Below are 24,777 nucleotides of genomic sequence, written 5' to 3' on the forward strand. Positions count from 1 at the left end.
TGGGAAATTATGAACAGAGTAGCTGGCAGATAAGGTGAACACCATATCTGGGTGATAAGCTTCCAACCATCCAAGTGTGAGCTCAGTGACTGGACTCTTTGATCTCTTCTCTCCCCCTCTTTTTTACACTTTTTACTTCAGCAATAGCTGTTATAACTGCAGCCAATATGTTTAGACTTGGGTCCTTGGGCTTTTAGGTGGGTTCACACTGGTTTGCTATGTTTTGGCCCATTGCTGGTGTATCTGCAGTTTTCCTGCATTTTACCCACAGTCCTATTGATTTCTATTAGGTTGCATGGTTTTTCTGAAAGTGCATCAAAATTCCTGCATGCTACATCTTATCTTTGGCACACTGTTAGAAAATAAATCAAAAACCTGCAACCTAATATAAATCAATAAGACCTCAGCTAAAACTGCAGATACACAAGCAGCACGCCAGTGTGAGCACAAAGGCTTCTACACACCCCCCTCTGTAGAACTTGGTCTGATCAATACTCCTGGTATTCATTTTACACACCACCATACCATCCCAGCTCAGGATGGGTGGGGGCTCCAAGGATTTGTTTGACTTTGCAGGCCCTGTCCCTTCTATCCATCCAGACAGAGTCCTGGAGGGCATGTCAGGCTGCTGGTGGCAAGTGGCACACTGTATCTGGTAGCAGGCTGCTGGTGGGAAGTGGCACACTATATGGTGGCAAGTGGCACACTGTATCTGGTGGCAGGCTACTGGTGGCAAGTGGCAGACTGTATTTGGTGGCAGGCTGCTGGTGGCAAGTGGCACAATGTATCTAGTGGCAGGCTGCTGTTGGCAAGTGGCACACTGTATCTGGTGGCAAGTGGCACACTATATGGTGGCAAGTGACACACTGTATTTGGTGGCAGGCTCCTGGTGGAAAGTGGCACACTGTATTTGGTGGCAGGCTGTGGGTGGCAAGTTGCACACTGTATCTGGCATGGACCGGGAGGGACCGCATGTCGTTTTTGGTCTTGATTTTTTAATAGCCTGGTGCCAGCATTTGTAATCACTACACTACACTACACTACACTATTATGCAGGTCTCAGTGTACTTAGCACAATGGCTTGGTGGTGTGCACTGATATCTATAAAGCACTCAGGTTATGAGTTCTAATCTCAGCCAACTTACCACCCACCTAAGGTAGCTGTGTTGATTTTTTCAGTGCACAAGCAAATTAAACCCCCAAAAAATAAACTAAAGGAAACTAACACCTTGCATGTTAACTAGTGTGTGATTTTTGGAGTACAAAGTTTTCAGCAGGTGATACCATCAGTGGTATTCAAACCCATGACTTAAACCTTTGAAGGTAGCAGGGCACACCACTACACTATTGAGCAAATCACAATCATACATAGGAAATGTGTGTACTAATGTTTGATTCTTTTAATTTTATACAATAATGTTTTGCATTTATGGCATTAATATTATGGTAACAACCATGGTCATGTGGCATTGGCTATTAGGCATTCGCCTATTGTCAGCATATGCTGCTGATTAAGATGGAAGCTATGTGGTTTTTATTTTCACGGCCGGCTGCCACGTCCTTAACAACCAATGAGTCATCAGCTGTCAGCGGTTTCCCCACTGACAGCTGAATGTAACAAAAAAATTAAAATTGTCAGCAAAAGAAAAATATGTGAGAAAAACCAAAATTGAATAAAAAAAATGGTGTGGGGTCCCCCCCAAAATCCATACCAGGCCCTTATCTGAGCATGCAGCCTGGAGGTCAGGAAAGGAAGGGGATGAATCCTGAACCATACCAGGCTACATGCCCCCAACATTGGGGGGTGGGTGCTTTGGGGAGAGGGAGGCTCTGCCCCCCGCCCCAAAGCACCTTGTCCCCATGTTGATGGGGAAGAGTGCCTCTTCCCGACAGCCTTAGGCTGTGGCTGTCGGGGTCTGTGGAAGGGGCCTAACAAGGGGGCCCCCAGGTACCGCCCCCCATGTGAATGGGTACCCATGGGCTGTGACAGGTACTCAGATATACTGTGACAGGTACTCAGGTAATCAGAGGGGCTGTGACAGGTATTCGGGTACTCAGATGGGTGATAACAGGTACTCAGGTAATCAGATGGGCTGTGGCAGGTATTCGGGTACTCAGATGGATTGTGACAGGTACTCAGATGGGCTGGGACAGGTACTCAGATACTTTGATGGATGGTGACAGGTACTTGGATGGGCTGTGACAGGTACTCGGGTACTCAGATGAACTGTGACAGGTACTCAGATATACTGTGACAGGTACTCAGGTACTCAGATTGGCTGTGACAGGTTCTCAGGTACTCAGATATACTGTGACGGGTACTCAGATGGTAAAGTAAGGTATCTCTGTGCCAACCAATTAGATAGGGGAACGTGAATATTGCTGCATGCACTGAAAGGGGGTATCCAGACCCAAGGAAAAAACAGGATTTTTTGTACTCACCGTAAAATCCTTTTCTCTGTAATTCACCAACCGATACAGCTCCTCTCTGTAACTAAATGGGTTGTATAGCCTGTGTGGCAGCAGGCAGGTAAAGTCACCTGGTTGTATCCAGGATGGTAAATATGTGTGTCCTAGATTCAGGCTTTATGCAGACTTTTACAATTAGAGGGGAAGAGTTAATGAGCCCAGCTGAATTAAGTGGGCTCATTAAGGCCTCTACAAAAAACCCCAGCATGCATAGGGAGATGCTCCATCCTGGAACCAGTTTTGTGTGTATAGACTGGGGAGTCTGAGATCTGTTCTGTGCGGTGAGTTAACGCCTGTGTGGCAAACCCCTACAATAGAGACAGGGACTGGGGCAGCACAAGGCTGCACCCAGTTGTTAGACAGGGAGTCTACGTGTGTAGTTAGAGGTCAAGCTGACCAGGATTTATTTTCTTGTTTTATTTTGTTTGGCTGTTATATGTATCACTGCATGTAGCCTAAATAAACCGGATCTTTTGTTTTTTTGCACCTACACCGCTGTCTGCTGTGCCTGACTTTGTGTTGTGAACCCATCCAGGGGGTCACACACACCCGCTACCGAGCGAACCCCCTCACAGTTGGTGGAGAATTTTGGCAGTTTTTTTTTTTTTTTTTTGTTAAGGCCAGCATGGAGGAGATACTGAGACAGCTGGCTCTAGCAAATGCAAACCAGCAGCAAATAAATGCAGGTTTACAAAAGAGCCTTGCAGCTCAACAACAAGCCCAGCAGCAGGCAAATGCAAATCAGCAGCAGACAAATGCAACTTTGCAGCAGAGTTTGGAAGCCCAGCAGCAGGCAAATGCAAATCAGCAGCAGACAAATGCAACTTTGCAGCAGAGTTTGGAAGCTCAGCAACAAGCCCAGCAGCGATCTGAAGCCCGCTTCATAGACCTGTTGCAGAAGCAAGAGCAGAATTTTCAACAGAAAATAGAGACATTAATACAGCAACGTCCGCAGACCAATGAAGTAAGTGGTTACAATAATACCGCATCCTTTGGTGTGAGCCGTTTACTGACAAAAATGACTGGAGAGGATGATCCGGAGGTGTTTTTGACCACATTTGAAAGGACTGCTGAAAGGGAAAAGTGGCCTAAGGAGCAATGGGCTGGACTGGTGGCCCCTCTGTTAACTGGGGAATCGCAGAAAGCTTATTATGACCTAGAGCCTGACCAAGCAAAAGACTATGTGGTGCTAAAAGCAGAAATATTGGCATGGCTGGGTGTCACCCTGGCAGTCCGGGCTCAGCGTGTGCATAACTGGACTTTTCAGGTTGGAAAACCCCCCAGGTCTCAAATGTATGACCTCATTCACCTGAGCAGGAAGTGGCTGCAGCCAGAGACTTTGACCGCACCAAACATTGTGGAACGTGTTGTTATGGATCGTTTCCTGAGAGCTCTTCCTACTGCCATCCAAAAATGGGTAAGCCATGGAGACCCAGAAAATGCAGATAAACTTGTGGATCTGGTTGAGAGGTACTTGGCTACAGAGAACTTGACCACCTCTTCCAGGGACTCACAGACTTTCCCCCCTAAGACCAGATCATCCCCAGTGGCGGGTAAGATGACTCCACGGGGTGAGGGTGGAGAGAGTGAGAGGGTGGGAGTTCTACCTAAGGTCTGGCGGGAGCAGCCCAGGAAGCCCATGCTGCAAGAGGCAGCGAAAAAAATTATTTGCTACCGCTGCCGGCAAGAGGGACATATTGCAGCCAAGTGCCCAGTTGTGGATGAGCCTATGCAATGTGACTTTATAAGGGAGAGACGTCAGTCGCTGTTTGCGACAGTTGCATGCACTGCCATTCGGAGACCTGAGAAACATTTATGTAAAATGTGTATTAATGGTAGACATGTTGATGTGTTGCTAGATTCAGGTAGCCTGGTAACATTGATAAAAGCTGAATTAGTTACTACAGAGGTCTCTGGGAAGAACAGGGTGGCTGTTATTTGTGTGCATGGGGACACCCGAGAGTATCCTGTAACTTCAGTGTTTTTTGAGACCCCCAAAGGTAACCTCTCTCATCAGGTGGGGTTAGTGTCTCAGTTACCACATGATGCTAATGTGGGAAGGGATTTTCCAAAATTCTGGGAACTCTGGGATTGTCCTGAGGCCCCCATTGGTGCCCCTATAAACCAGGAAGATGACCAGAATTCCTCTGGGAGTGGTGAGGACTCTCCTGAATTTCCCTTGTCAGTATTGGCGGGGGAAACTCGAGAAACTGGGGAGGAGCCAACATCCTCAGATGAAAACATGCCGTCTGTGGAGTTTTCGGATCTTGAGGTTCACAGGGAAAATTTTGCCACAGAACAGTTAAAAGACCCCACCCTAATAAAGGCACGGGAAAATGTGGTGAAAATAGATGGCGAGTTAGTGAACCCAGATAAGACTTGCCCTTATCCTTACTTCACTATGGAAAGGGACCTGCTATATCGAGTGGCTCAAAGGGCAGAAGAAACCATTGAGCAACTTGTAGTGCCCAAACCTTACAGGAAGTTGGGGTTAGAATTGGCTCATGGACACATTCTGGGAGGTCATCTGGGGACAGAGAAAACCAGAGAGAGGGTATTGCAGAGATTCTATTGGCCTGGGGTCATGAAGGAAATAGAAAAGTATTGTTCCTCCTGCCCTGTGTGTCAGAAGTCGGCACCTATGCCACATTTCCGTAACCCACTGGTACCTCTTCCTATCATTGAGGTCCCCTTTGAGAGGATCGCAATGGATTTGGTAGGTCCGATAATGAAGTCTGCTAGGGGGCATCAGTACATTTTGGTTATATTGGACTATGCCACCCGTTATCCGGAAGCAATTCCTCTCCGAAATACCTCGGCCAAAACCATAGCCAAAGAGCTATCCCTTGTTTTTAGCCGCGTGGGTATTTGTAAGGAACTGCTTACGGACCAAGGTACACCCTTTATGTCCCGGGTTATGAAAGAATTATGCAAGTTGTACAAAGTGAAGCAATTGCGTACATCTGTGTATCACCCCCAAACAGATGGGTTGGTTGAAAGATTCAACAAAACCCTAAAACAAATGTTAAAGAAGGTGGTGGATAGAGATGGAAAGAATTGGGATTGTCTAATACCCTATCTGATGTTTGCCATTAGGGAGGTACCCCAATCCTCTACGGGTTTCTCACCCTTCGAGTTGCTCTATGGGAGACACCCAAGAGGGCTGCTGGATATCGCCAAGGAAACTTGGGAAAATGAGAGTTCTCCTCACAGGAGTGTGATTGAGCATGTCGCCCTGATGCAAGATAGAATTGCACAGGTAATGCCAATTGTAAAGGAACATTTAACCCAAGCGCAGTTAGCACAGCAGAGAGTGTACAACCGTGGGGCCAAGACACGTACTTTTTCCCCGGGGGATAGGGTCTTGGTGCTAGTCCCTACGGTTGAAAGCAAATTTCTGGCCAAATGGCAAGGTCCATATGAAGTAATTGAAAAAATTAGTGAGGTGAACTACAGGGTTAGACAGCCAGGAAGGCGAAAGCCGGAGCAGATCTATCACGTCAATCTGCTGAAAGCCTGGAGGGATAGGGAATCCCTAGTCGCAGAGACTTTGTCACAAGTACAGCCTGATTGCTTAGTTCCTGAGGTTGGAATAGCAGACACCTTATCGAAACCCCAACAACAGGAGGTTAAAGAGTTTGTACTTCGTAACAAAGAGATTTTCTCTGAGCTTCCGGGACAAACATCTGGCGTAGAGCATGACATTATCACCCCGCCAGGAGAAAGGGTAAAACTAAAACCTTATAGAATACCAGAGGCCCGACGGGAGGCAATACGTGGGGAGGTTCAAAGGATGCTGGAATTGGGTGTGATAGAGGAGTCCCAGAGTGACTGGTCCAGTCCTATTGTACTAGTGCCCAAACCTGATGGGAGCTGGCGGTTTTGTAACGATTTTAGACAATTAAATAAAGTTACAAAATTTGACACCTACCCCATGCCACGTATAGATGAGTTGATTGACCGGCTGGGAACAGCCCGATATATGACAACTCTTGATCTCACCAAAGAGTATTGGCAAATTCCCCTGGCCAAATCGGCCAAGGAGAAAACTGCGTTTGTAACCCCAGATGGGGCATTCCAATATAAGAGAATGCCGTTTGGGTTACAGAATGCACCGGCAACATTCCAGCGGAAAATGGATAAGATTCTGAGGCCCCATCAGAAATATGCTGCAGCTTACCTGGATGATGTGATTATCCATAGCACAGACTGGGTCTCACATTTGCCAAAAGTACGAGCAATCCTAGACTCTATCCGGGAAGCTGGGTTTACGGCCAATCCAAAGAAGTGTACCATTGGACAGGAGGAGGCCAAATATCTTGGGTACACTATTGGGAGGGGGGTGATAAAACCCCAAGTCAATAAAGTCGAGGCCATACAGAGTTGGCCACGTCCCAACAGCAAGAAACAGGTACGAGCCTTTCTGGGAATCGCTGGCTATTATCGACGATTCATTCCCCATTTTGCTTCTCAGGCTGTGCCCCTCACCAACCTGACAAAAGGGAAAGAGTCGGTTATGGTTAAATGGTCCCCAGAGGCTGAGGAAGCATTTCAGTCCTTAAAAACAGCCTTATGTAGCCAGCCAGTGTTGTACTCACCAGACTTCTCTAAGGACTTTGTTGTACAAACTGATGCATCAGACGTTGGGTTAGGAGCAGTGTTATCCCAGGTCTGGAACGGGGAAGAGCACCCAGTCATTTACCTCAGCAGGAAGTTAAAGTCCCATGAGGTAAATTACTCCACGATTGAGAAGGAATGTTTAGCAGTGAAGTGGGCTCTAGATTCCCTTCGGTACTATCTGCTAGGTAGGCACTTTGACCTGGTGACTGATCAACTGCAGGGGACTGCACACTTGTCTCTGCTTGCGTGACTGAGGAGGAGGAAGGTTTAGTAAGCCAGTCCACCACCTCCTCTGCATGCTGTGGCTGGATAGCATGGGCAAACTCACTAAACAGAGGAAATGATGCCCTACCCGAGGACTGACCACCACATTCACCTTTACCTGTGGACACATTTTTTTTTTCTGGCCCCCTTACAGTGCCAAGGGAACGTCTGCCTCTCCTTGTTGTCCTCCCAGACATTATTGGGAGGGAGGGGGCAGTGCTTATAAGCAACTTTAAAGAAGAAGTTGAAATCTGTACGCAGATGCACTTTAATCAATGTAAAGAGGTGTTTGGTGCACTGTAATTTGAGTACTCACACTACACAGACACACTTCACGGATACACTGAAGTGTATCCGTGTATCTTTTGGTTGAACTGGATGGACTTGTGTCTTTTTTCAACCTGACTAACTATGTAACTCTGTAACTATACTGCAATATAATGTGCCAAACATACAGTGACGCACACAACTATATGGCGTTAAACTGGTAGTAAATGCCCATTAAATGGTGTTCAGTGTCGTTCCTCCCCTCCCCCTCTTTTAAACTGATGGACCCAGGGCACCCCCCCCCCCCCCGGCATCAGATCTGGGGCATTGAGGGCACAGTGCTCAGCAATTCCCCCATGGGTGGCTTGCATTGCTCCTTACCTGCCACAGGGAGGTCTCAGCCTGGCTGTTGACAAACACTGGACTAAAGCATTATTATTATTATTATTATTATATAGGATCTATATAGCACCAACAATTTGCGCAGTGCTTTACAATGCAGTGGGAGGACAGTACAATTACAATACAGTTCAATACAGAAGGAATAGGATACATAATAGTATTCTTTGGAATTCCCCTTTAATTAGCTGTATATCTGTTGCCCTGGTAACTTGCTGGTGCTTGTAAAGCTTTGCTGTAGCTATGCAAAAAAAATTCTGTTTTGATGAAGCTCTAACATGGATACATTTATGCTGAGCTCACACTGAGCTAGCTGAAGTAGGACAAAAGTCCACAGAGAGAATGAAATAACAGATTTTTATGTCCTGATAGGCAGGGCCGGATTAACAGTTTAATTAGCTATTGGAACTGCAGCTCCAGGCCCCTGCCTTAAAATCGCCCAGCCCAGCCAGCATTATAAACGTCTATGGGACCGAAGAAGCTGTGTGTAAATGTAGGGGTGTCTGGCTGCGTCTGTGTTGGCTCACTGTGGTTATTACAATGTCACAGTGTACAGTTCCCCCTGCACAAATGGGAGAGAGAGGCTGGGTCTGCTTTGCCTTCCCCTTCCCTTCTCTCTCCCCTCTCCCTCTGTAAAGTCCATGCAGTGAAGGAGCCATGTGGGTGGGAAATTATGAACAGAGTAGCTGGCAGATAAGGTGAACACCATATCTGGGTGATAAGCTTCCAACCATCCAAGTGTGAGCTCAGTGACTGGACTCTTTGATCTCTTCTCTCCCCCTCTTTTTTACACTTTTTACTTCAGCAATAGCTGTTATAACTGCAGCCAATATGTTTAGACTTGGGTCCTTGGGCTTTTAGGTGGGTTCACACTGGTTTGCTATGTTTTGGCCCATTGCTGGTGTATCTGCAGTTTTCCTGCGTTTTACCCACAGTCCTATTGATTTCTATTAGGTTGCATGGTTTTTCTGAAAGTGCATCAAAATTCCTGCATGCTACATCTTATCTTTGGCACACTGTTAGAAAATAAATCAAAAACCTGCAACCTAATATAAATCAATAAGACCTCAGCTAAAACTGCAGATACACAAGCAGCACGCCAGTGTGAGCACAAAGGCTTCTACACACCCCCCTCTGTAGAACTTGGTCTGATCAATACTCCTGGTATTCATTTTACACACCACCATACCATCCCAGCTCAGGATGGGTGGGGGCTCCAAGGATTTGTTTGACTTTGCAGGCCCTGTCCCTTCTATCCATCCAGACAGAGTCCTGGAGGGCATGTCAGGCTGCTGGTGGCAAGTGGCACACTGTATCTGGTAGCAGGCTGCTGGTGGGAAGTGGCACACTATATGGTGGCAAGTGGCACACTGTATCTGGTGGTAGGCTACTGGTGGCAAGTGGCAGACTGTATTTGGTGGCAGGCTGCTGGTGGCAAGTTGCACACTGTATCTGGTGGCAAGTGGCACACTATATGGTGGCAAGTGACACACTGTATTTGGTGGCAGGCTCCTGGTGGAAAGTGGCACACTGTATTTGGTGGCAGGCTGTGGGTGGCAAGTTGCACACTGTATCTGGCATGGACCGGGAGGGACCGCATGTCGTTTTTGGTCTTGATTTTTTAATAGCCTGGTGCCAGCATTTGTAATCACTACACTACACTACACTACACTACACTACACTATTATGCAGGTCTCAGTGTACTTAGCACAATGGCTTGGTGGTGTGCACTGATATCTATAAAGCACTCAGGTTATGAGTTCTAATCTCAGCCAACTTACCACCCACCTAAGGTAGCTGTGTTGATTTTTTCAGTGCACAAGCAAATTAAACCCCCAAAAAATAAACTAAAGGAAACTAACACCTTGCATGTTAACTAGTGTGTGATTTTTGGAGTACAAAGTTTTCAGCAGGTGATACCATCAGTGGTATTCAAACCCATGACTTAAACCTTTGAAGGTAGCAGGGCACACCACTACACTATTGAGCAAATCACAATCATACATAGGAAATGTGTGTACTAATGTTTGATTCTTTTAATTTTATACAATAATGTTTTGCATTTATGGCATTAATATTATGGTAACAACCATGGTCATGTGGCATTGGCTATTAGGCATTCGCCTATTGTCAGCATATGCTGCTGATTAAGATGGAAGCTATGTGGTTTTTATTTTCACGGCCGGCTGCCACGTCCTTAACAACCGATGAGTCATCAGCTGTCAGCGGTTTCCCCACTGACAGCTGAATGTAACAAAAAAATTAAAATTGTCAGCAAAAGAAAAATATGTGAGAAAAACCAAAATTGAATAAAAAAAATGGTGTGGGGTCCCCCCCAAAATCCATACCAGGCCCTTATCTGAGCATGCAGCCTGGAGGTCAGGAAAGGAAGGGGATGAATCCTGAACCATACCAGGCTACATGCCCCCAACATTGGGGGGTGGGTGCTTTGGGGAGAGGGAGGCTCTGCCCCCCGCCCCAAAGCACCTTGTCCCCATGTTGATGGGGAAGAGTGCCTCTTCCCGACAGCCTTAGGCTGTGGCTGTCGGGGTCTGTGGAAGGGGCCTAACAAGGGGGCCCCCAGGTACCGCCCCCCATGTGAATGGGTACCCATGGGCTGTGACAGGTACTCAGATATACTGTGACAGGTACTCAGGTAATCAGAGGGGCTGTGACAGGTATTCGGGTACTCAGATGGGTGATAACAGGTACTCAGGTAATCAGATGGGCTGTGGCAGGTATTCGGGTACTCAGATGGATTGTGACAGGTACTCAGATGGGCTGGGACAGGTACTCAGATACTTTGATGGATGGTGACAGGTACTTGGATGGGCTGTGACAGGTACTCGGGTACTCAGATGAACTGTGACAGGTACTCAGATATACTGTGACAGGTTCTCAGGTACTCAGATATACTGTGACGGGTACTCAGATGGTAAAGTAAGGTATCTCTGTGCCAACCAATTAGATAGGGGAACGTGAATATTGCTGCATGCACTGAAAGGGGGTATCCAGACCCAAGGAAAAAACAGGATTTTTTGTACTCACCGTAAAATCCTTTTCTCTGTAATTCACCAACCGATACAGCTCCTCTCTGTAACTAAATGGGTTGTATAGCCTGTGTGGCAGCAGGCAGGTAAAGTCACCTGGTTGTATCCAGGATGGTAAATATGTGTGTCCTAGATTCAGGCTTTATGCAGACTTTTACAATTAGAGGGGAAGAGTTAATGAGCCCAGCTGAATTAAGTGGGCTCATTAAGGCCTCTACAAAAAACCCCAGCATGCATAGGGAGATGCTCCATCCTGGAACCAGTTTTGTGTGTATAGACTGGGGAGTCTGAGATCTGTTCTGTGCGGTGAGTTAACGCCTGTGTGGCAAACCCCTACAATAGAGACAGGGACTGGGGCAGCACAAGGCTGCACCCAGTTGTTAGACAGGGAGTCTACGTGTGTAGTTAGAGGTCAAGCTGACCAGGATTTATTTTCTTGTTTTATTTTGTTTGGCTGTTATATGTATCACTGCATGTAGCCTAAATAAACCGGATCTTTTGTTTTTTTGCACCTACACCGCTGTCTGCTGTGCCTGACTTTGTGTTGTGAACCCATCCAGGGGGTCACACACACCCGCTACCGAGCGAACCCCCTCACAGTTGGTGGAGAATTTTGGCAGTTTTTTTTTTTTTTTTTTGTTAAGGCCAGCATGGAGGAGATACTGAGACAGCTGGCTCTAGCAAATGCAAACCAGCAGCAAATAAATGCAGGTTTACAAAAGAGCCTTGCAGCTCAACAACAAGCCCAGCAGCAGGCAAATGCAAATCAGCAGCAGACAAATGCAACTTTGCAGCAGAGTTTGGAAGCCCAGCAGCAGGCAAATGCAAATCAGCAGCAGACAAATGCAACTTTGCAGCAGAGTTTGGAAGCTCAGCAACAAGCCCAGCAGCGATCTGAAGCCCGCTTCATAGACCTGTTGCAGAAGCAAGAGCAGAATTTTCAACAGAAAATAGAGACATTAATACAGCAACGTCCGCAGACCAATGAAGTAAGTGGTTACAATAATACCGCATCCTTTGGTGTGAGCCGTTTACTGACAAAAATGACTGGAGAGGATGATCCGGAGGTGTTTTTGACCACATTTGAAAGGACTGCTGAAAGGGAAAAGTGGCCTAAGGAGCAATGGGCTGGACTGGTGGCCCCTCTGTTAACTGGGGAATCGCAGAAAGCTTATTATGACCTAGAGCCTGACCAAGCAAAAGACTATGTGGTGCTAAAAGCAGAAATATTGGCATGGCTGGGTGTCACCCTGGCAGTCCGGGCTCAGCGTGTGCATAACTGGACTTTTCAGGTTGGAAAACCCCCCAGGTCTCAAATGTATGACCTCATTCACCTGAGCAGGAAGTGGCTGCAGCCAGAGACTTTGACCGCACCAAACATTGTGGAACGTGTTGTTATGGATCGTTTCCTGAGAGCTCTTCCTACTGCCATCCAAAAATGGGTAAGCCATGGAGACCCAGAAAATGCAGATAAACTTGTGGATCTGGTTGAGAGGTACTTGGCTACAGAGAACTTGACCACCTCTTCCAGGGACTCACAGACTTTCCCCCCTAAGACCAGATCATCCCCAGTGGCGGGTAAGATGACTCCACGGGGTGAGGGTGGAGAGAGTGAGAGGGTGGGAGTTCTACCTAAGGTCTGGCGGGAGCAGCCCAGGAAGCCCATGCTGCAAGAGGCAGCGAAAAAAATTATTTGCTACCGCTGCCGGCAAGAGGGACATATTGCAGCCAAGTGCCCAGTTGTGGATGAGCCTATGCAATGTGACTTTATAAGGGAGAGACGTCAGTCGCTGTTTGCGACAGTTGCATGCACTGCCATTCGGAGACCTGAGAAACATTTATGTAAAATGTGTATTAATGGTAGACATGTTGATGTGTTGCTAGATTCAGGTAGCCTGGTAACATTGATAAAAGCTGAATTAGTTACTACAGAGGTCTCTGGGAAGAACAGGGTGGCTGTTATTTGTGTGCATGGGGACACCCGAGAGTATCCTGTAACTTCAGTGTTTTTTGAGACCCCCAAAGGTAACCTCTCTCATCAGGTGGGGTTAGTGTCTCAGTTACCACATGATGCTAATGTGGGAAGGGATTTTCCAAAATTCTGGGAACTCTGGGATTGTCCTGAGGCCCCCATTGGTGCCCCTATAAACCAGGAAGATGACCAGAATTCCTCTGGGAGTGGTGAGGACTCTCCTGAATTTCCCTTGTCAGTATTGGCGGGGGAAACTCGAGAAACTGGGGAGGAGCCAACATCCTCAGATGAAAACATGCCGTCTGTGGAGTTTTCGGATCTTGAGGTTCACAGGGAAAATTTTGCCACAGAACAGTTAAAAGACCCCACCCTAATAAAGGCACGGGAAAATGTGGTGAAAATAGATGGCGAGTTAGTGAACCCAGATAAGACTTGCCCTTATCCTTACTTCACTATGGAAAGGGACCTGCTATATCGAGTGGCTCAAAGGGCAGAAGAAACCATTGAGCAACTTGTAGTGCCCAAACCTTACAGGAAGTTGGGGTTAGAATTGGCTCATGGACACATTCTGGGAGGTCATCTGGGGACAGAGAAAACCAGAGAGAGGGTATTGCAGAGATTCTATTGGCCTGGGGTCATGAAGGAAATAGAAAAGTATTGTTCCTCCTGCCCTGTGTGTCAGAAGTCGGCACCTATGCCACATTTCCGTAACCCACTGGTACCTCTTCCTATCATTGAGGTCCCCTTTGAGAGGATCGCAATGGATTTGGTAGGTCCGATAATGAAGTCTGCTAGGGGGCATCAGTACATTTTGGTTATATTGGACTATGCCACCCGTTATCCGGAAGCAATTCCTCTCCGAAATACCTCGGCCAAAACCATAGCCAAAGAGCTATCCCTTGTTTTTAGCCGCGTGGGTATTTGTAAGGAACTGCTTACGGACCAAGGTACACCCTTTATGTCCCGGGTTATGAAAGAATTATGCAAGTTGTACAAAGTGAAGCAATTGCGTACATCTGTGTATCACCCCCAAACAGATGGGTTGGTTGAAAGATTCAACAAAACCCTAAAACAAATGTTAAAGAAGGTGGTGGATAGAGATGGAAAGAATTGGGATTGTCTAATACCCTATCTGATGTTTGCCATTAGGGAGGTACCCCAATCCTCTACGGGTTTCTCACCCTTCGAGTTGCTCTATGGGAGACACCCAAGAGGGCTGCTGGATATCGCCAAGGAAACTTGGGAAAATGAGAGTTCTCCTCACAGGAGTGTGATTGAGCATGTCGCCCTGATGCAAGATAGAATTGCACAGGTAATGCCAATTGTAAAGGAACATTTAACCCAAGCGCAGTTAGCACAGCAGAGAGTGTACAACCGTGGGGCCAAGACACGTACTTTTTCCCCGGGGGATAGGGTCTTGGTGCTAGTCCCTACGGTTGAAAGCAAATTTCTGGCCAAATGGCAAGGTCCATATGAAGTAATTGAAAAAATTAGTGAGGTGAACTACAGGGTTAGACAGCCAGGAAGGCGAAAGCCGGAGCAGATCTATCACGTCAATCTGCTGAAAGCCTGGAGGGATAGGGAATCCCTAGTCGCAGAGACTTTGTCACAAGTACAGCCTGATTGCTTAGTTCCTGAGGTTGGAATAGCAGACACCTTATCGAAACCCCAACAACAGGTGGTTAAAGAGTTTGTACTTCGTAACAAAGAGATTTTCTCTGAGCTTCCGGGACAAACATCTGGCGTAGAGCATGACATTATCACCCCGCCAGGAGAAAGGGTAAAACTAAAACCTTATAGAATACCAGAGGCCCGACGGGAGGCAATACGTGGGGAGGTTCAAAGGATGCTGGAATTGGGTGTGATAGAGGAGTCCCAGAGTGACTGGTCCAGTCCTATTGTACTAGTGCCCAAACCTGATGGGAGCTGGCTGTTTTGTAACGATTTTAGACAATTAAATAAAGTTACAAAATTTGACACCTACCCCATGCCACGTATAGATGAGTTGATTGACCGGCTGGGAACAGCCCGATATATGACAACTTTTGATCTCACCAAAGAGTATTGGCAAATTCCCCTGGCCAAATCGGCCAAGGAGAAAACTGCGTTTGTAACCCCAGATGGGGCATTCCAATATAAGAGAATGCCGTTTGGGTTACAGAATGCACCGGCAACATTCCAGCGGAAAATGGATAAGATTCTGAGGCCCCATCAGAAATATGCTGCAGCTTACCTGGATGATGTGATTATCCATAGCACAGACTGGGTCTCACATTTGCCAAAAGTACAAGCAATCCTAGACTCTATCCGGGAAGCTGGGTTTACGGCCAATCCAAAGAAGTGTACCATTGGACAGGAGGAGGCCAAATATCTTGGGTACACTATTGGGAGGGGGGTGATAAAACCCCAAGTCAATAAAGTCGAGGCCATACAGAGTTGGCCACGTCCCAACAGCAAGAAACAGGTACGAGCCTTTCTGGGAATCGCTGGCTATTATCGACGATTCATTCCCCATTTTGCTTCTCAGGCTGTGCCCCTCACCAACCTGACAAAAGGGAAAGAGTCGGTTATGGTTAAATGGTCCCCAGAGGCTGAGGAAGCATTTCAGTCCTTAAAAACAGCCTTATGTAGCCAGCCAGTGTTGTACTCACCAGACTTCTCTAAGGACTTTGTTGTACAAACTGATGCATCAGACGTTGGGTTAGGAGCAGTGTTATCCCAGGTCTGGAACGGGGAAGAGCACCCAGTCATTTACCTCAGCAGGAAGTTAAAGTCCCATGAGGTAAATTACTCCACGATTGAGAAGGAATGTTTAGCAGTGAAGTGGGCTCTAGATTCCCTTCGGTACTATCTGCTAGGTAGGCACTTTGACCTGGTGACTGATCAACTGCAGGGGACTGCACACTTGTCTCTGCTTGCGTGACTGAGGAGGAGGAAGGTTTAGTAAGCCAGTCCACCACCTCCTCTGCATGCTGTGGCTGGATAGCATGGGCAAACTCACTAAACAGAGGAAATGATGCCCTACCCGAGGACTGACCACCACATTCACCTTTACCTGTGGACACATTTTTTTTTTTTCTGGCCCCCTTACAGTGCCAAGGGAACGTCTGCCTCTCCTTGTTGTCCTCCCAGACATTATTGGGAGGGAGGGGGCAGTGCTTATAAGCAACTTTAAAGAAGAAGTTGAAATCTGTACGCAGATGCACTTTAATCAATGTAAAGAGGTGTTTGGTGCACTGTAATTTGAGTACTCACACTACACAGACACACTTCACGGATACACTGAAGTGTATCCGTGTATCTTTTGGTTGAACTGGATGGACTTGTGTCTTTTTTCAACCTGACTAACTATGTAACTCTGTAACTATACTGCAATATAATGTGCCAAACATACAGTGACGCACACAACTATATGGCGTTAAACTGGTAGTAAATGCCCATTAAATGGTGTTCAGTGTCGTTCCTCCCCTCCCCCTCTTTTAAACTGATGGACCCAGGGCACCCCCCCCCCCCCCCCGGCATCAGATCTGGGGCATTGAGGGCACAGTGCTCAGCAATTCCCCCATGGGTGGCTTGCATTGCTCCTTACCTGCCACAGGGAGGTCTCAGCCTGGCTGTTGACAAACACTGGACTAAAGCATTATTATTATTATTATTATTATATAGGATCTATATAGCACCAACAATTTGTGCAGTGCTTTACAATGCAGTGGGAGGACAGTACAATTACAATACAGTTCAATACAGAAGGAATAGGATACATAATAGTATTCTTTGGAATTCCCCTTTAATTAGCTGTATATCTGTTGCCCTGGTAACTTGCTGGTGCTTGTAAAGCTTTGCTGTAGCTATGCAAAAAAAATTCTGTTTTGATGAAGCTCTAACATGGATACATTTATGCTGAGCTCACACTGAGCTAGCTGAAGTAGGACAAAAGTCCACAGAGAGAATGAAATAACAGATTTTTATGTCCTGATAGGCAGGGCCGGATTAACAGTTTAATTAGCTATTGGAACTGCAGCTCCAGGCCCCTGCCTTAAAATCGCCCAGCCCAGCCAGCATTATAAACGTCTATGGGACCGAAGAAGCTGTGTGTAAATGTAGGGGTGTCTGGCTGCGTCTGTGTTGGCTCACTGTGGTTATTACAATGTCACAGTGTACAGTTCCCCCTGCACAAATGGGAGAGAGAGGCTGGGTCTGCTTTGCCTTCCCCTTCCCTTCTCTCTCCCCTCTCCCTCTGTAAAGTCCATGCAGTGAAGGAGCCATGTGGGTGGGAAATTATGAACAGAGTAGCTGGCAGATAAGGTGAACACCATATCTGGGTGATAAGCTTCCAACCATCCAAGTGTGAGCTCAGTGACTGGACTCTTTGATCTCTTCTCTCCCCCTCTTTTTTACACTTTTTACTTCAGCAATAGCTGTTATAACTGCAGCCAATATGTTTAGACTTGGGTCCTTGGGCTTTTAGGTGGGTTCACACTGGTTTGCTATGTTTTGGCCCATTGCTGGTGTATCTGCAGTTTTCCTGCGTTTTACCCACAGTCCTATTGATTTCTATTAGGTTGCATGGTTTTTCTGAAAGTGCATCAAAATTCCTGCATGCTACATCTTATCTTTGGCACACTGTTAGAAAATAAATCAAAAACCTGCAACCTAATATAAATCAATAAGACCTCAGCTAAAACTGCAGATACACAAGCAGCACGCCAGTGTGAGCACAAAGGCTTCTACACACCCCCCTCTGTAGAACTTGGTCTGATCAATACTCCTGGTATTCATTTTACACACCACCATACCATCCCAGCTCAGGATGGGTGGGGGCTCCAAGGATTTGTTTGACTTTGCAGGCCCTGTCCCTTCTATCCATCCAGACAGAGTCCTGGAGGGCATGTCAGGCTGCTGGTGGCAAGTGGCACACTGTATCTGGTAGCAGGCTGCTGGTGGGAAGTGGCACACTATATGGTGGCAAGTGGCACACTGTATCTGGTGGCAGGCTACTGGTGGCAAGTGGCAGACTGTATTTGGTGGCAGGCTGCTGGTGGCAAGTGGCACAATGTATCTAGTGGCAGGCTGCTGTTGGCAAGTGGCACACTGTATCTGGTGGCAAGTGGCACACTATATGGTGGCAAGTGACACACTGTATTTGGTGGCAGGCTCCTGGTGGAAAGTGGCACACTGTATTTGGTGGCAGGCTGTGGGTGGCAAGTTGCACACTGTATCTGGCATGGACCGGGAGGGACCGCATGTCATTTTTGGTCTTGATTTTTTAATAGCCTGGTGCCAGCATTTGTAATCACTACACTACACTACACTACACTACACTATTATGCAGGTCTCAGTGTACTTAGCACAATGGCTTGGTGGTGTGCACTGATATCTATAAAGCACTCAGGTTATGAGTTCTAATCTCAGCCAACTTACCACCCACCTAAGGTAGCTGTGTTGATTTTTTCAGTGCACAAGCAAATTAAACCCCCAAAAAATTAACTAAAGGAAACTAACACCTTGCATGTTAACTAGTGTGTGATTTTTGGAGTACAAAGTTTTCAGCAGGTGATACCATCAGTGGTATTCAAACCCATGACTTAAACCTTTGAAGGTAGCAGGGCACACCACTACACTATTGAGCAAATCACAATCATACATAGGAAATGTGTGTACTAATGTTTGATTCTTTTAATTTTATACAATAATGTTTTGCATTTATGGCATTAATATTATGGTAACAACCATGGTCATGTGGCATTGGCTATTAGGCATTCGCCTATTGTCAGCATATGCTGCTGATTAAGATGGAAGCTATGTGGTTTTTATTTTCACGGCCGGCTGCCACGTCCTTAACAACCGATGAGTCATCAGCTGTCAGCGGTTTCCCCACTGACAGCTGAATGTAACAAAAAAATTAAAATTGTCAGCAAAAGAAAAATATGTGAGAAAAACCAAAATTGAATAAAAAAAATGGTGTGGGGTCCCCCCCAAAATCCATACCAGGCCCTTATCTGAGCATGCAGCCTGGAGGTCAGGAAAGGAAGGGGATGAATCCTGAACCATACCAGGCTACATGCCCCCAACATTGGGGGGTGGGTGCTTTGGGGAGAGGGAGGCTCTGCCCCCCGCCCCAAAGCACCTTGTCCCCATGTTGATGGGGAAGAGTGCCTCTTCCCGACAGCCTTAGGCTGTGGCTGTCGGGGTCTGTGGAAGGGGCCTAACAAGGGGGCCCCCAGGTACCGCCCCCCATGTGAATGGGTACCCATGGGCTGTGACAGGTACTCAGATATACTGTGACAGGTACTCAGGTAATCAGAGGGGCTGTGACAGGTATTCGGGTACTCAGATGGGTGATAACAGGTACTCAGGTAATCAGATGGGCTGTGGCAGGTATTCGGGTACTCAGATGGATTGTGACAGGTACTCAGATGGGCTGGGACAGGTACTCAGATACTTTGATGGATGGTGACAGGTACTTGGATGGGCTGTGACAGGTACTCGGGTACTCAGATGAACTGTGACAGGTACTCAGATATACTGTGACAGGTACTCAGGTACTCAGATTGGCTGTGACAGGTTCTCAGGTACTCAGATATACTGTGACGGGTACTCAGATGGTAAAGTAAGGTATCTCTGTGCCAACCAATTAGATAGGGGAACGTGAATATTGCTGCATGCACTGAAAGGGGGTATCCAGACCCAAGGAAAAAACAGGATTTTTTGTACTCACCGTAAAATCCTTTTCTCTGTAATTCACCAACCGATACAGCTCCTCTCTGTAACTAAATGGGTTGTATAGCCTGTGTGGCAGCAGGCAGGTAAAGTCACCTGGTTGTATCCAGGATGGTAAATATGTGTGTCCTAGATTCAGGCTTTATGCAGACTTTTACAATTAGAGGGGAAGAGTTAATGAGCCCAGCTGAATTAAGTGGGCTCATTAAGGCCTCTACAAAAAGCCCCAGCATGCATAGGGAGATGCTCCATCCTGGAACCAGTTTTGTGTGTATAGACTGGGGAGTCTGAGATCTGTAATGTGCGGTGAGTTAACGCCTGTGTGGCAAACCCCTACAATAGAGACAGGGACTGGGGCAGCACAAGGCTGCACTCAGTTGTTAGACAGGGAGTCTACGTGTGTAGTTAGAGGTCAAGCTGACCAGGATTTATTTTCTTGTTTTATTTTGTTTGGCTTTTATATGTATCACTGCATGTAGCCTAAATAAACCGGATCTTTTGTTTTTTTGCACCTACACCGCTGTCTGCTGTGCCTGACTTTGTGTTGTGAACCCATCCAGGGGGTCACACACACCCGCTACCGAGCGAACCCCCTCACAGTTGGTGGAGAATTTTGGCAGTTTTTTTTTTTTTGTTAAGGCCAGCATGGAGGAGATACTGAGACAGCTGGCTCTAGCAAATGCAAACCAGCAGCAAATAAATGCAGGTTTACAAAAGAGCCTTGCAGCTCAACAACAAGCCCAGCAGCAGGCAAATGCAAATCAGCAGCAGACAAATGCAACTTTGCAGCAGAGTTTGGAAGCCCAGCAGCAGGCAAATGCAAATCAGCAGCAGACAAATGCAACTTTGCAGCAGAGTTTGGAAGCTCAGCAACAAGCCCAGCAGCGATCTGAAGCCCGCTTCATAGACCTGTTGCAGAAGCAAGAGCAGAATTTTCAACAGAAAATAGAGACATTAATACAGCAACGTCCGCAGACCAATGAAGTAAGTGGTTACAATAATACCGCATCCTTTGGTGTGAGCCGTTTACTGACAAAAATGACTGGAGAGGATGATCCGGAGGTGTTTTTGACCACATTTGAAAGGACTGCTGAAAGGGAAAAGTGGCCTAAGGAGCAATGGGCTGGACTGGTGGCCCCTCTGTTAACTGGGGAATCGCAGAAAGCTTATTATGACCTAGAGCCTGACCAAGCAAAAGACTATGTGGTGCTAAAAGCAGAAATATTGGCACGGCTGGGTGTCACCCTGGCAGTCCGGGCTCAGCGTGTGCATAACTGGACTTTTCAGGTTGGAAAACCCCCCAGGTCTCAAATGTATGACCTCATTCACCTGAGCAGGAAGTGGCTGCAGCCAGAGACTTTGACTGCACCAAACATTGTGGAACGTGTTGTTATGGATCGTTTCCTGAGAGCTCTTCCTACTGCCATCCAAAAATGGGTAAGCCATGGAGACCCAGAAAATGCAGATAAACTTGTGGATCTGGTTGAGAGGTACTTGGCTACAGAGAACTTGACCACCTCTTCCAGGGACTCACAGACTTTCCCCCCTAAGACCAGATCATCCCCAGTGGCGGGTAAGATGACTCCACGGGGTGAGGGTGGAGAGAGTGAGAGGGTGGGAGTTCTACCTAAGGTCTGGCGGGAGCAGCCCAGGAAGCCCATGCTGCAAGAGGCAGCGAAAAAAATTATTTGCTACCGCTGCCGGCAAGAGGGACATATTGCAGCCAAGTGCCCAGTTGTGGATGAGCCTATGCAATGTGACTTTATAAGGGAGAGACGTCAGTCGCTGTTTGCGACAGTTGCATGCACTGCCATTTGGAGACCTGAGAAACATTTATGTAAAATGTGTATTAATGGTAGACATGTTGATGTGTTGCTAGATTCAGGTAGCCTGGTAACATTGATAAAAGCTGAATTAGTTACTACAGAGGTCTCTGGGAAGAACAGGGTGGCTGTTATTTGTGTGCATGGGGACACCCGAGAGTATCCTGTAACTTCAGTGTTTTTTGAGACCCCCAAAGGTAACCTCTCTCATCAGGTGGGGTTAGTGTCTCAGTTACCACATGATGCTAATGTGGGAAGGGATTTTCCAAAATTCTGGGAACTCTGGGATTGTCCTGAGGCCCCCATTGGTGCCCCTATAAACCAGGAAGATGACCAGAATTCCTCTGGGAGTGGTGAGGACTCGCCTGAATTTCCCTTGTCAGTATTGGCGGGGGAAACTCGAGAAACTGGGGAGGAGCCAACATCCTCAGATGAAAACATGCCGTCTGTGGAGTTTTCGGATCTTGAGGTTCACAGGGAAAATTTTTGCCACAGAACAGTTAAAAGACCCCACCCTAATAAAGGCACGGGAAAATGTGGTGAAAATAGATGGCGAGTTAGTGAACCCAGATAAGACTTGCCCTTATCCTTACTTCACTATGGAAAGGGACCTGCTATATCGAGTGGCTCAAAGGGCAGAAGAAACCATTGAGCAACTTGTAGTGCCCAAACCTTACAGGAAGTTGGGGTTAGAATTGGCTCATGGACACATTCTGGGAGGTCATCTGGGGACAGAGAAAACCAGAGAGAGGGTATTGCAGAGATTCTATTGGCCTGGGGTCATGAAGGAAATAGAAAAGTATTGTTCCTCCTGCCCTGTGTGTCAGAAGTTGGCACCTATGCCACATTTCCGTAACCCACTGGTACCTCTTCCTATCATTGAGGTCCCCTTTGAGAGGATCACAATGGATTTGGTAGGTCCGATAATGAAGTCTGCTAGGGGGCATCAGTACATTTTGGTTATATTGGACTATGCCACCCGTTATCCGGAAGCAATTCCTCTCCGAAATACCTCGGCCAAAACCATAGCCAAAGAGCTATCCCTTGTTTTTAGCCGCGTGGGTATTTGTAAGGAACTGCTTACGGACCAAGGTACACCCTTTATGTCCCGGGTTATGAAAGAATTATGCAAGTTGTACAAAGTGAAGCAATTGCGTACATCTGTGTATCACCCCCAAACAGATGGGTTGGTTGAAAGATTCAACAAAACCCTAAAACAAATGTTAAAGAAGGTGGTGGATAGAGATGGAAAGAATTGGGATTGTCTAATACCCTATCTGATGTTTGCCATTAGGGAGGTACCCCAATCCTCTACGGGTTTCTCACCCTTCGAGTTGCTCTATGGGAGACACCCAAGAGGGCTGCTGGATATCGCCAAGGAAACTTGGGAAAATGAGAGTTCTCCTCACAGGAGTGTGATTGAGCATGTCGCCCTGATGCAAGATAGAATTGCACAGGTAATGCCTATTGTAAAGGAACATTTAACCCAAGCGCAGTTAGCACAGCAGAGAGTGTACAACCGTGGGGCCAAGACACGTACTTTTTCCCCGGGGGATAGGGTCTTGGTGCTAGTCCCTACGGTTGAAAGCAAATTTCTGGCCAAATGGCAAGGTCCATATGAAGTAATTGAAAAAATTAGTGAGGTGAACTACAGGGTTAGACAGCCAGGAAGGCGAAAGCCGGAGCAGATCTATCACGTCAATCTGCTGAAAGCCTGGAGGGATAGGGAATCCCTAGTCGCAGAGACTTTGTCACAAGTACAGCCTGATTGCTTAGTTCCTGAGGTTGGAATAGCAGACACCTTATCGAAACCCCAACAACAGGAGGTTAAAGAGTTTGTACTTCGTAACAAAGAGATTTTCTCTGAGCTTCCGGGACAAACATCTGGCGTAGAGCATGACATTATCACCCCGCCAGGAGAAAGGGTAAAACTAAAACCTTATAGAATACCAGAGGCCCGATGGGAGGCAATACGTGGGGAGGTTCAAAGGATGCTGGAATTGGGTGTGATAGAGGAGTCCCAGAGTGACTGGTCCAGTCCTATTGTACTAGTGCCCAAACCTGATGGGAGCTGGCGGTTTTGTAACGATTTTAGACAATTAAAGTTACAAAATTTGACACCTACCCCATGCCACGTATAGATGAGTTGATTGACCGGCTGGGAACAGCCCGATATATGACAACTCTTGATCTCACCAAAGGGTATTGTCAAATTCCCCTGGCCGAGTCGGCCAAGGAGAAAACTGCGTTTGTAACCCCAGATGGGGCATTCCAATATAAGAGAATGCCGTTTGGGTTACAGAATGCACCGGCAACATTCCAGCGGAAAATGGATAAGATTCTGAGGCCCCATCAGAAATATGCTGCAGCTTACCTGGATGATGTGATTATCCATAGCACAGACTGGGTCTCACATTTGCCAAAAGTACAAGCAGTCCTAGACTCTATCCGGGAAGCTGGGTTTACGGCCAATCCAAAGAAGTGTACCATTGGACAGGAGGAGGCCAAATATCTTGGGTACACTATTGGGAGGGGGGTGATAAAACCCCAAGTCAATAAAGTCGAGGCCATACAGAGTTGGCCACGTCCCAACAGCAAGAAACAGGTACGAGCCTTTCTGGGAATCGCTGGCTATTATCGACGATTCATTCCCCATTTTGCTTCTCAGGCTGTGCCCCTCACCAACCTGACAAAAGGGAAAGAGTCGGTTATGGTTAAATGGTCCCCAGAGGCTGAGGAAGCATTTCAGTCCTTAAAAACAGCCTTATGTAGCCAGCCAGTGTTGTACTCACCAGACTTCTCTAAGGACTTTGTTGTACAAACTGATGCATCAGACGTTGGGTTAGGAGCAGTGTTATCCCAGGTCTGGAACGGGGAAGAGCACCCAGTCATTTACCTTAGCAGGAAGTTAAAGTCCCATGAGGTAAATTACTCCACGATTGAGAAGGAATGTTTAGCAGTGAAGTGGGCTCTAGATTCCCTTCGGTACTATCTGCTAGGTAGGCACTTTGACCTGGTGACTGATCACGCTCCTTTAAAGTGGATGGCTCAGAACAAGGAGACCAATAGAAGGGTAAATAGGTGGTTCCTAGCCCTACAGGAATTTAACTTTACAGTTAAGCATCGCCCTGGTGTTAAAATGGGGAATGTGGATGCTTTGTCTCGGATACATGCGTGTCTGACTGCTGGTGTT

This window comes from Lithobates pipiens, unplaced genomic scaffold, assembly GCF_037356315.1.
Source record: "Lithobates pipiens isolate NorthernLeopardFrog02 unplaced genomic scaffold, aLitPip1_a1.2 Scaffold_19, whole genome shotgun sequence".
NCBI classification, from domain to species: domain Eukaryota; kingdom Metazoa; phylum Chordata; class Amphibia; order Anura; family Ranidae; genus Lithobates; species Lithobates pipiens.